This window comes from Mytilus californianus, unplaced genomic scaffold (assembly GCF_021869535.1).
Source record: "Mytilus californianus isolate M0D057914Y unplaced genomic scaffold, xbMytCali1.0.p SCAF_4, whole genome shotgun sequence".
Lineage (NCBI taxonomy): Eukaryota > Metazoa > Mollusca > Bivalvia > Mytilida > Mytilidae > Mytilus > Mytilus californianus.
The window spans coordinates 117,010,699-117,024,394 of record NW_026262690.1 but is presented as its reverse complement, the minus strand read 5'-3'; positions in this window follow the sequence as shown (position 1 = coordinate 117,024,394).

Below are 13,696 nucleotides of genomic sequence, written 5' to 3'. Positions count from 1 at the left end.
ATTGAATAATTGTATTAATATAAACATAAATATCAACTACAAAGGAAGAAATTAGAACACAATAGCATCTCAGGATGAACATCTAAATGTTGATAAAAGATAGTAATACAACAAACTCAAAAACATTGCCGATATATAATTGAGGTCAGAAGGACCTTTTTCAGGACGTCAGTATTTCACCTTTATTTTTACGATAACTCTGGATTTACAATCATCAGGACTCGGGAATTGATGACTAATTTTTCAAAATCCATGAGAGAATGCTCTGTTTTTTGGATTCAGTATAAATTTTTCTAGGAATTGGGATGACACCCCTTCTATCTCCTCTAACAATTGTCTTGCAAGACAATAATTTGACCTCATTTGAGACTATGCATGCAACCTTTAATTTGACCCTTAGTTGGAGAAGGGTTGCACATGTGCTCAACATGTTCAGTTATTAAAAATTAAAACAGACCTAGAAAAATCCAATTGCACGTGGTCACTATCTATATTTATTTATTTATGTTTAAATTAGGTTAAATGACCGTCATCATTCTTCGGAGGTCATATCGATGGTTAATTAGATGACGTCTAGATAAAAATACACACAAATATTATCGAGTTCATGCATTGTTAATTGTTTATTTTAGACTTTTTGTAATTTGGATATACATTTAAGTGTGTTATTAATCAAATATGAGAATTTGAGTCAGTTTGGTGAACATGAATTTGACACCAAATGCCCCTTTATTGGCTTTAAGGTATTCATAAGTCAGATTAGTTTGGTCTTTTTTTTCTACTTTTGCTGTTTACCCAGATCCAATTAGTAACACCAATCAGAAACAAAGTTCTGATCTCCTTGACCCAGTAGTGTTTAATGACATGAGAACCAAACTGATAAAATTTACAGTGTAAGTTGACAGCAGGAGGGGGCGTGGCACCTTTAACCGTACATTTTTGTTTAAATAAATAATTTGTGTTTAACAAAATGACATAGATACCTAAATTAACAAAATACTGTTTTTCTTTCTGTTTCTTTTCACTTTAACGTGTAGATGTGTACTGACATGAACAACTGACGCTCGCGTGTATTTGTTCTGTCTATTAGTTAACCGTTAAAACGAGGTAACCATCTAGGGTAGGTAATGCATATTCATGACTAAGCGATGATTGACAGATATTTAGATAAAAAAAGGATTCATAGTTCCGATCATAACCACATTCAAAGAAGGAAAACAAAGTAAGGGCAGATATAGATATACTAATAAAGAAGTAATAATAGTTAAAATCAATGGAAATACATAAATTTAAAATTATAATAAGGATAAGCAGAGACATGTTACTAGAACTTTTTGAAAAATATTGCTCCGACGGGTGTGTCAAAATTAATCTGAAAAAGAAAAAAAAATGGTATTTTTGATAAAACTGTGAGACGTTCCTTTCGGCGCTTTGTTTAATTCAATCATTCTACTATGGAATGTGTGTCCAGTAACAAATATATGAATATACATTTTTTGGCATGAAGATTGATTGATTGTTTGTTTCAGCAGGAACATATATGTTAGATATACTGTTCCCAGGTTTCAGTGACAAATATTTCATGCATGTTTAGGACGATCGGCATGAAGAATTTGTACGTTAACAAAATGATCTATATAAAAGAATGCATTGAAAAGATATAAGAAATTAAGAACAAGAATTAAGTATAAATCAAGGAAAAGACTAGTCTACCGTGTATGATGTATTAGAGTTTCTTCTTTGTTATATTTAGTAAAATAGATTGAGGTAACCACCAGCATGAGGTTCTGTCTAATACGGACTTCCACATTCTGTATGTGCCTATCCCAAGTCAGGAGCCTGTAATTCAGTGGTTGTCGTTTGTTGCTGTATATGTACCAGTCAATTCAGTCCGGTAGTAAAATTTGTAGACTTTTCTTCCTTGGTAATCAAGTCCGTGACCATAATTTAACTAGGAATGTAACATGTGTAAGTCTATAGAAAAATAAGTCCATAGCTATTGAAATATGTCTGGCACTTATTTTCCTAGGAAAAGTTTTATATATCCGTATTTTCATTTTTTTTCTATGAAAAAGGTCCCTTTAAAATTAATCAATGTTAAAATTAAGAAAGGAACATTCGTAATTATATATATATGTACATCATAAAAGTCTGTGATATCAATTTTCCTAGGAAAAAAAGTTTAATTATTCAAAAAACCCATATTTTAATATAATAGTGAAATATTAACGCACAACTGTTAAACAATTTAAAAACATATACGAATTAAAAATTCCATTGTTTACATATAAACTATTTCTTTCATTACAAAATATCCCATAAAATAAGGGACATGGACGTTTTTACATATGAGCCCTGGACATGAATTCCTACTAGGAAAATTAGTCTGGGCACCTAAATTTTATTAAAAGATTAATAAAATTGAGAATGGAAATGGGGAATGTGTCAAAGAGACAACAACCCGACCATAGAACAGACAACAGCAGAAGGTCACCAATGCATTTTACTAGTACCCTTCATATATCTATGCCTGATTTGTCTTTTTTTTTGGTTGAAGTTGAAGAGAAATAGAGATTTAAGCCATTCTGGGACTATTATACTATGTTAGTATAATAGTCCCAGAGCCATTGTATACATATATCAAAGATATCTCATTTTACATATATTTGCATATCTCTGAAGCTAAAATTAGGTTTTTGGTGCTTGTTATACTTAGAAAATGCCTTCATATAACATTTCCTTCCTCAAAAAGTCATTTTAGAACTGACAAATTGTATGGGTTAACGGAAAAAATTAGTTTGAGACTTCTTTAATCAAAATCAAATATTGGCTGAAAATATGCTCTTTTTGGTGTGTAGGGGTGGCCTATTGTTTCTAGCTATAAAATGCACAAAACAAAGACTTCGACATAAATAAATTTATTTTATTGAAGATAAATGATTTCTTTCAGCAAATAATATGGTTTTTCTTCTTTTTGAGATGATCATCAGGTCTGATAGGAATAGGATCCCAGTTACAGGATACCAGTCCAGTACCCACGAATGAAGTCCCTTAAAAAATCTACCATCTTTTAAATGGGATATTATACCGAGATGAAATTATGTAAAGATGCTTGAATTTGTAGTATATCCAAAGGGTATTCATCAAACTTTCAAATTCTGTTTAGATTTTAGTGATTCTGAAATGTATAGGGTGGATGATTGTCTGAGTAAATGGTCCAGATTTTATTTTCGATTTTAACCAGGAAGTTAATAAAAAGACCCTATTAATACTCAAAACAGTATTGCTCTCTTAAATGCCGGTCATGACCCTTCAAAAATTCTCCAAGAAATCATGGAGGGGCTACTAGTTAAAATAATTGAAATTTGGCAGTCTAATATACGAAATCAAATATCTCCCCCTCAATTATGATGAAATTGCATTCAAGCTTTTATTGGTTGTACCTAGTAAAATAGATTGAAGTAACCACCACAATGAGGTTTTATATTTAAAATAAATAGAAGTAACCACCACAATGAGGTTTTATATGATATGGTCTTTTTATTGCTTGTACCTAGTAAAATAGGTTGCGGTAACCACCAGGATGAGGTTTTGTATGATAGGAGCCTTTTATTGCTTGTACCTAGTAAAATAGATTGAAGTAACCACCACAATGAGGTTTTATATGTAAAATAAATAGAAGTAACCACCACAATGAGGTTTTATATGATATGGTCTTTTTATTGGTTGTACCTAGTAAAATAGGTTGCGGTAACCACCAGGATGAGGTTTTATATGATAGGAGCCTTTTATTGGTTGTACCTAGTAAAATAGATTGAAGTAACCACCACAATGAGGTTTTATATGTAAAATAAATAGAAGTAACCACCACAATGAGGTTTTATATGATATGGTCTTTTTATTGGTTGTACCTAGTAAAATAGGTTGCGGTAACCACCAGGATGAGGTTTTATATGATAGGAGCCTTTTATTGGTTGTACCTAGTAAAATAGATTGAAGTAACCACCACAATGAGGTTTTATATTTAAAATAAATAGAAGTAACCACCACAATGAGGTTTTATATGATATGGTCTTTTTATTGCTTGTACCTAGTAAAATAGGTTGCGGTAACCACCAGGATGAGGTTTTGTATGATAGGAGCCTTTTATTGCTTGTACCTAGTAAAATAGATTGAAGTAACCACCACAATGAGGTTTTATATTTAAAATAAATAGAAGTAACCACCACAATGAGGTTTTATATGATATGGTCTTTTTATTGCTTGTACCTAGTAAAATAGGTTGCGGTAACCACCAGGATGAGGTTTTGTATGATAGGAGCCTTTTATTGCTTGTACCTAGTAAAATAGATTGAAGTAACCACCACAATGAGGTTTTATATGTAAAATAAATAGAAGTAACCACCACAATGAGGTTTTATATGATATGGTCTTTTTATTGGTTGTACCTAGTAAAATAGGTTGCGGTAACCACCAGGATGAGGTTTTATATGATAGGAGCCTTTTATTGGTTGTACCTAGTAAAATAGATTGAAGTAACCACCACAATGAGGTTTTATATGTAAAATAAATAGAAGTAACCACCACAATGAGGTTTTATATGATATGGTCTTTTTATTGGTTGTACCTAGTAAAATAGGTTGCGGTAACCACCAGGATGAGGTTTTATATGATAGGAGCCTTTTATTGGTTGTACCTAGTAAAATAGATTGAAGTAACCACCACAATGAGGTTTTATATTTAAAATAAATAGAAGTAACCACCACAATGAGGTTTTATATGATATGGTCTTTTTATTGCTTGTACCTAGTAAAATAGGTTGCGGTAACCACCAGGATGAGGTTTTGTATGATAGGAGCCTTTTATTGGTTGTACCTAGTAAAATAGATTGAAGTAACCACCACAATGAGGTTTTATATTTAAAATAAATAGAAGTAACCACCACAATGAGGTTTTATATGATATGGTCTTTTTATTGCTTGTACCTAGTAAAATAGGTTGCGGTAACCACCAGGATGAGGTTTTGTATGATAGGAGCCTTTTATTGCTTGTACCTAGTAAAATAGATTGAAGTAACCACCACAATGAGGTTTTATATTTAAAATAAATAGAAGTAACCACCACAATGAGGTTTTATATGATATGGTCTTTTTATTGCTTGTACCTAGTAAAATAGGTTGCGGTAACCACCAGGATGAGGTTTTGTATGATAGGAGCCTTTTATTGCTTGTACCTAGTAAAATAGATTGAAGTAACCACCACAATGAGGTTTTATATGTAAAATAAATAGAAGTAACCACCACAATGAGGTTTTATATGATATGGTCTTTTTATTGGTTGTACCTAGTAAAATAGGTTGCGGTAACCACCAGGATGAGGTTTTATATGATAGGAGCCTTTTATTGGTTGTACCTAGTAAAATAGATTGAAGTAACCACCACAATGAGGTTTTATATTTAAAATAAATAGAAGTAACCACCACAATGAGGTTTTATATGATATGGTCTTTTTATTGCTTGTACCTAGTAAAATAGGTTGCGGTAACCACCAGGATGAGGTTTTGTATGATAGGAGCCTTTTATTGGTTGTACCTAGTAAAATAGATTGAAGTAACCACCACAATGAGGTTTTATATGTAAAATAAATAGAAGTAACCACCACAATGAGGTTTTATATGATATGGTCTTTTTATTGCTTGTACCTAGTAAAATAGGTTGCGGTAACCACCAGGATGAGGTTTTATATGATAGGAGCCTTTTATTGCTTGTACCTAGTAAAATAGATTGAAGTAACCACCACAATGAGGTTTTATATTTAAAATAAATAGAAGTAACCACCACAATGAGGTTTTATATGATATGGTCTTTTTATTGCTTGTACCTAGTAAAATAGGTTGCGGTAACCACCAGGATGAGGTTTTGTATGATAGGAGCCTTTTATTGCTTGTACCTAGTAAAATAGATTGAAGTAACCACCACAATGAGGTTTTATATTTAAAATAAATAGAAGTAACCACCACAATGAGGTTTTATATGATATGGTCTTTTTATTGCTTGTACCTAGTAAAATAGGTTGCGGTAACCACCAGGATGAGGTTTTGTATGATAGGAGCCTTTTATTGCTTGTACCTAGTAAAATAGATTGAAGTAACCACCACAATGAGGTTTTATATGTAAAATAAATAGAAGTAACCACCACAATGAGGTTTTATATGATATGGTCTTTTTATTGGTTGTACCTAGTAAAATAGGTTGCGGTAACCACCAGGATGAGGTTTTATATGATAGGAGCCTTTTATTGGTTGTACCTAGTAAAATAGATTGAAGTAACCACCACAATGAGGTTTTATATGTAAAATAAATAGAAGTAACCACCACAATGAGGTTTTATATGATATGGTCTTTTTATTGGTTGTACCTAGTAAAATAGGTTGCGGTAACCACCAGGATGAGGTTTTATATGATAGGAGCCTTTTATTGGTTGTACCTAGTAAAATAGATTGAAGTAACCACCACAATGAGGTTTTATATTTAAAATAAATAGAAGTAACCACCACAATGAGGTTTTATATGATATGGTCTTTTTATTGCTTGTACCTAGTAAAATAGGTTGCGGTAACCACCAGGATGAGGTTTTGTATGATAGGAGCCTTTTATTGCTTGTACCTAGTAAAATAGATTGAAGTAACCACCACAATGAGGTTTTATATTTAAAATAAATAGAAGTAACCACCACAATGAGGTTTTATATGATATGGTCTTTTTATTGCTTGTACCTAGTAAAATAGGTTGCGGTAACCACCAGGATGAGGTTTTGTATGATAGGAGCCTTTTATTGCTTGTACCTAGTAAAATAGATTGAAGTAACCACCACAATGAGGTTTTATATGTAAAATAAATAGAAGTAACCACCACAATGAGGTTTTATATGATATGGTCTTTTTATTGGTTGTACCTAGTAAAATAGGTTGCGGTAACCACCAGGATGAGGTTTTATATGATAGGAGCCTTTTATTGGTTGTACCTAGTAAAATAGATTGAAGTAACCACCACAATGAGGTTTTATATTTAAAATAAATAGAAGTAACCACCACAATGAGGTTTTATATGATATGGTCTTTTTATTGCTTGTACCTAGTAAAATAGGTTGCGGTAACCACCAGGATGAGGTTTTGTATGATAGGAGCCTTTTATTGGTTGTACCTAGTAAAATAGATTGAAGTAACCACCACAATGAGGTTTTATATGTAAAATAAATAGAAGTAACCACCACAATGAGGTTTTATATGATATGGTCTTTTTATTGCTTGTACCTAGTAAAATAGGTTGCGGTAACCACCAGGATGAGGTTTTATATGATAGGAGCCTTTTATTGCTTGTACCTAGTAAAATAGATTGAAGTAACCACCACAATGAGGTTTTATATTTAAAATAAATAGAAGTAACCACCACAATGAGGTTTTATATGATATGGTCTTTTTATTGCTTGTACCTAGTAAAATAGGTTGCGGTAACCACCAGGATGAGGTTTTGTATGATAGGAGCCTTTTATTGCTTGTACCTAGTAAAATAGATTGAAGTAACCACCACAATGAGGTTTTATATTTAAAATAAATAGAAGTAACCACCACAATGAGGTTTTATATGATATGGTCTTTTTATTGCTTGTACCTAGTAAAATAGGTTGCGGTAACCACCAGGATGAGGTTTTGTATGATAGGAGCCTTTTATTGCTTGTACCTAGTAAAATAGATTGAAGTAACCACCACAATGAGGTTTTATATGTAAAATAAATAGAAGTAACCACCACAATGAGGTTTTATATGATATGGTCTTTTTATTGGTTGTACCTAGTAAAATAGGTTGCGGTAACCACCAGGATGAGGTTTTATATGATAGGAGCCTTTTATTGGTTGTACCTAGTAAAATAGATTGAAGTAACCACCACAATGAGGTTTTATATGTAAAATAAATAGAAGTAACCACCACAATGAGGTTTTATATGATATGGTCTTTTTATTGGTTGTACCTAGTAAAATAGATTGAAGTAACCACCACAATGAGGTTTTATATTTAAAATAAATAGAAGTAACCACCACAATGAGGTTTTATATGATATGGTCTTTTTATTGCTTGTACCTAGTAAAATAGGTTGCGGTAACCACCAGGATGAGGTTTTGTATGATAGGAGCCTTTTATTGCTTGTACCTAGTAAAATAGATTGAAGTAACCACCACAATGAGGTTTTATATGTAAAATAAATAGAAGTAACCACCACAATGAGGTTTTATATGATATGGTCTTTTTATTGGTTGTACCTAGTAAAATAGGTTGCGGTAACCACCAGGATGAGGTTTTATATGATAGGAGCCTTTTATTGGTTGTACCTAGTAAAATAGATTGAAGTAACCACCACAATGAGGTTTTATATTTAAAATAAATAGAAGTAACCACCACAATGAGGTTTTATATGATATGGTCTTTTTATTGCTTGTACCTAGTAAAATAGGTTGCGGTAACCACCAGGATGAGGTTTTGTATGATAGGAGCCTTTTATTGGTTGTACCTAGTAAAATAGATTGAAGTAACCACCACAATGAGGTTTTATATGTAAAATAAATAGAAGTAACCACCACAATGAGGTTTTATATGATATGGTCTTTTTATTGGTTGTACCTAGTAAAATAGGTTGCGGTAACCACCAGGATGAGGTTTTATATGATAGGAGCCTTTTATTGGTTGTACCTAGTAAAATAGATTGAAGTAACCACCACAATGAGGTTTTATATGTAAAATAAATAGAAGTAACCACCACAATGAGGTTTTATATGATATGGTCTTTTTATTGGTTGTACCTAGTAAAATAGGTTGCGGTAACCACCAGGATGAGGTTTTATATGATAGGAGCCTTTTATTGGTTGTACCTAGTAAAATAGATTGAAGTAACCACCACAATGAGGTTTTATATTTAAAATAAATAGAAGTAACCACCACAATGAGGTTTTATATGATATGGTCTTTTTATTGCTTGTACCTAGTAAAATAGGTTGCGGTAACCACCAGGATGAGGTTTTGTATGATAGGAGCCTTTTATTGCTTGTACCTAGTAAAATAGATTGAAGTAACCACCACAATGAGGTTTTATATTTAAAATAAATAGAAGTAACCACCACAATGAGGTTTTATATGATATGGTCTTTTTATTGCTTGTACCTAGTAAAATAGGTTGCGGTAACCACCAGGATGAGGTTTTGTATGATAGGAGCCTTTTATTGCTTGTACCTAGTAAAATAGATTGAAGTAACCACCACAATGAGGTTTTATATGTAAAATAAATAGAAGTAACCACCACAATGAGGTTTTATATGATATGGTCTTTTTATTGGTTGTACCTAGTAAAATAGGTTGCGGTAACCACCAGGATGAGGTTTTATATGATAGGAGCCTTTTATTGGTTGTACCTAGTAAAATAGATTGAAGTAACCACCACAATGAGGTTTTATATTTAAAATAAATAGAAGTAACCACCACAATGAGGTTTTATATGATATGGTCTTTTTATTGCTTGTACCTAGTAAAATAGGTTGCGGTAACCACCAGGATGAGGTTTTGTATGATAGGAGCCTTTTATTGGTTGTACCTAGTAAAATAGATTGAAGTAACCACCACAATGAGGTTTTATATGTAAAATAAATAGAAGTAACCACCACAATGAGGTTTTATATGATATGGTCTTTTTATTGCTTGTACCTAGTAAAATAGGTTGCGGTAACCACCAGGATGAGGTTTTATATGATAGGAGCCTTTTATTGCTTGTACCTAGTAAAATAGATTGAAGTAACCACCACAATGAGGTTTTATATTTAAAATAAATAGAAGTAACCACCACAATGAGGTTTTATATGATATGGTCTTTTTATTGCTTGTACCTAGTAAAATAGGTTGCGGTAACCACCAGGATGAGGTTTTGTATGATAGGAGCCTTTTATTGCTTGTACCTAGTAAAATAGATTGAAGTAACCACCACAATGAGGTTTTATATTTAAAATAAATAGAAGTAACCACCACAATGAGGTTTTATATGATATGGTCTTTTTATTGCTTGTACCTAGTAAAATAGGTTGCGGTAACCACCAGGATGAGGTTTTGTATGATAGGAGCCTTTTATTGCTTGTACCTAGTAAAATAGATTGAAGTAACCACCACAATGAGGTTTTATATGTAAAATAAATAGAAGTAACCACCACAATGAGGTTTTATATGATATGGTCTTTTTATTGGTTGTACCTAGTAAAATAGGTTGCGGTAACCACCAGGATGAGGTTTTATATGATAGGAGCCTTTTATTGGTTGTACCTAGTAAAATAGATTGAAGTAACCACCACAATGAGGTTTTATATGTAAAATAAATAGAAGTAACCACCACAATGAGGTTTTATATGATATGGTCTTTTTATTGGTTGTACCTAGTAAAATAGGTTGCGGTAACCACCAGGATGAGGTTTTATATGATAGGAGCCTTTTATTGGTTGTACCTAGTAAAATAGATTGAAGTAACCACCACAATGAGGTTTTATATTTAAAATAAATAGAAGTAACCACCACAATGAGGTTTTATATGATATGGTCTTTTTATTGCTTGTACCTAGTAAAATAGGTTGCGGTAACCACCAGGATGAGGTTTTGTATGATAGGAGCCTTTTATTGCTTGTACCTAGTAAAATAGATTGAAGTAACCACCACAATGAGGTTTTATATTTAAAATAAATAGAAGTAACCACCACAATGAGGTTTTATATGATATGGTCTTTTTATTGCTTGTACCTAGTAAAATAGGTTGCGGTAACCACCAGGATGAGGTTTTGTATGATAGGAGCCTTTTATTGCTTGTACCTAGTAAAATAGATTGAAGTAACCACCACAATGAGGTTTTATATGTAAAATAAATAGAAGTAACCACCACAATGAGGTTTTATATGATATGGTCTTTTTATTGGTTGTACCTAGTAAAATAGGTTGCGGTAACCACCAGGATGAGGTTTTATATGATAGGAGCCTTTTATTGGTTGTACCTAGTAAAATAGATTGAAGTAACCACCACAATGAGGTTTTATATTTAAAATAAATAGAAGTAACCACCACAATGAGGTTTTATATGATATGGTCTTTTTATTGCTTGTACCTAGTAAAATAGGTTGCGGTAACCACCAGGATGAGGTTTTGTATGATAGGAGCCTTTTATTGGTTGTACCTAGTAAAATAGATTGAAGTAACCACCACAATGAGGTTTTATATGTAAAATAAATAGAAGTAACCACCACAATGAGGTTTTATATGATATGGTCTTTTTATTGCTTGTACCTAGTAAAATAGGTTGCGGTAACCACCAGGATGAGGTTTTATATGATAGGAGCCTTTTATTGCTTGTACCTAGTAAAATAGATTGAAGTAACCACCACAATGAGGTTTTATATCTAAAATAAATAGAAGTAACCACCACAATGAGGTTTTATATGATATGGTCTTTTTATTGCTTGTACCTAGTAAAATAGGTTGCGGTAACCACCAGGATGAGGTTTTGTATGATAGGAGCCTTTTATTGCTTGTACCTAGTAAAATAGATTGAAGTAACCACCACAATGAGGTTTTATATTTAAAATAAATAGAAGTAACCACCACAATGAGGTTTTATATGATATGGTCTTTTTATTGCTTGTACCTAGTAAAATAGGTTGCGGTAACCACCAGGATGAGGTTTTGTATGATAGGAGCCTTTTATTGCTTGTACCTAGTAAAATAGATTGAAGTAACCACCACAATGAGGTTTTATATGTAAAATAAATAGAAGTAACCACCACAATGAGGTTTTATATGATATGGTCTTTTTATTGGTTGTACCTAGTAAAATAGGTTGCGGTAACCACCAGGATGAGGTTTTATATGATAGGAGCCTTTTATTGGTTGTACCTAGTAAAATAGATTGAAGTAACCACCACAATGAGGTTTTATATGTAAAATAAATAGAAGTAACCACCACAATGAGGTTTTATATGATATGGTCTTTTTATTGGTTGTACCTAGTAAAATAGGTTGCGGTAACCACCAGGATGAGGTTTTATATGATAGGAGCCTTTTATTGGTTGTACCTAGTAAAATAGATTGAAGTAACCACCACAATGAGGTTTTATATTTAAAATAAATAGAAGTAACCACCACAATGAGGTTTTATATGATATGGTCTTTTTATTGCTTGTACCTAGTAAAATAGGTTGCGGTAACCACCAGGATGAGGTTTTGTATGATAGGAGCCTTTTATTGCTTGTACCTAGTAAAATAGATTGAAGTAACCACCACAATGAGGTTTTATATTTAAAATAAATAGAAGTAACCACCACAATGAGGTTTTATATGATATGGTCTTTTTATTGCTTGTACCTAGTAAAATAGGTTGCGGTAACCACCAGGATGAGGTTTTGTATGATAGGAGCCTTTTATTGCTTGTACCTAGTAAAATAGATTGAAGTAACCACCACAATGAGGTTTTATATGTAAAATAAATAGAAGTAACCACCACAATGAGGTTTTATATGATATGGTCTTTTTATTGGTTGTACCTAGTAAAATAGGTTGCGGTAACCACCAGGATGAGGTTTTATATGATAGGAGCCTTTTATTGGTTGTACCTAGTAAAATAGATTGAAGTAACCACCACAATGAGGTTTTATATTTAAAATAAATAGAAGTAACCACCACAATGAGGTTTTATATGATATGGTCTTTTTATTGCTTGTACCTAGTAAAATAGGTTGCGGTAACCACCAGGATGAGGTTTTGTATGATAGGAGCCTTTTATTGGTTGTACCTAGTAAAATAGATTGAAGTAACCACCACAATGAGGTTTTATATGTAAAATAAATAGAAGTAACCACCACAATGAGGTTTTATATGATATGGTCTTTTTATTGCTTGTACCTAGTAAAATAGGTTGCGGTAACCACCAGGATGAGGTTTTATATGATAGGAGCCTTTTATTGCTTGTACCTAGTAAAATAGATTGAAGTAACCACCACAATGAGGTTTTATATTTAAAATAAATAGAAGTAACCACCACAATGAGGTTTTATATGATATGGTCTTTTTATTGCTTGTACCTAGTAAAATAGGTTGCGGTAACCACCAGGATGAGGTTTTGTATGATAGGAGCCTTTTATTGCTTGTACCTAGTAAAATAGATTGAAGTAACCACCACAATGAGGTTTTATATTTAAAATAAATAGAAGTAACCACCACAATGAGGTTTTATATGATATGGTCTTTTTATTGCTTGTACCTAGTAAAATAGGTTGCGGTAACCACCAGGATGAGGTTTTGTATGATAGGAGCCTTTTATTGCTTGTACCTAGTAAAATAGATTGAAGTAACCACCACAATGAGGTTTTATATGTAAAATAAATAGAAGTAACCACCACAATGAGGTTTTATATGATATGGTCTTTTTATTGGTTGTACCTAGTAAAATAGGTTGCGGTAACCACCAGGATGAGGTTTTATATGATAGGAGCCTTTTATTGGTTGTACCTAGTAAAATAGATTGAAGTAACCACCACAATGAGGTTTTATATGTAAAATAAATAGAAGTAACCACCACAATGAGGTTTTATATGATATGGTCTTTTTATTGGTTGTACCTAGTAAAA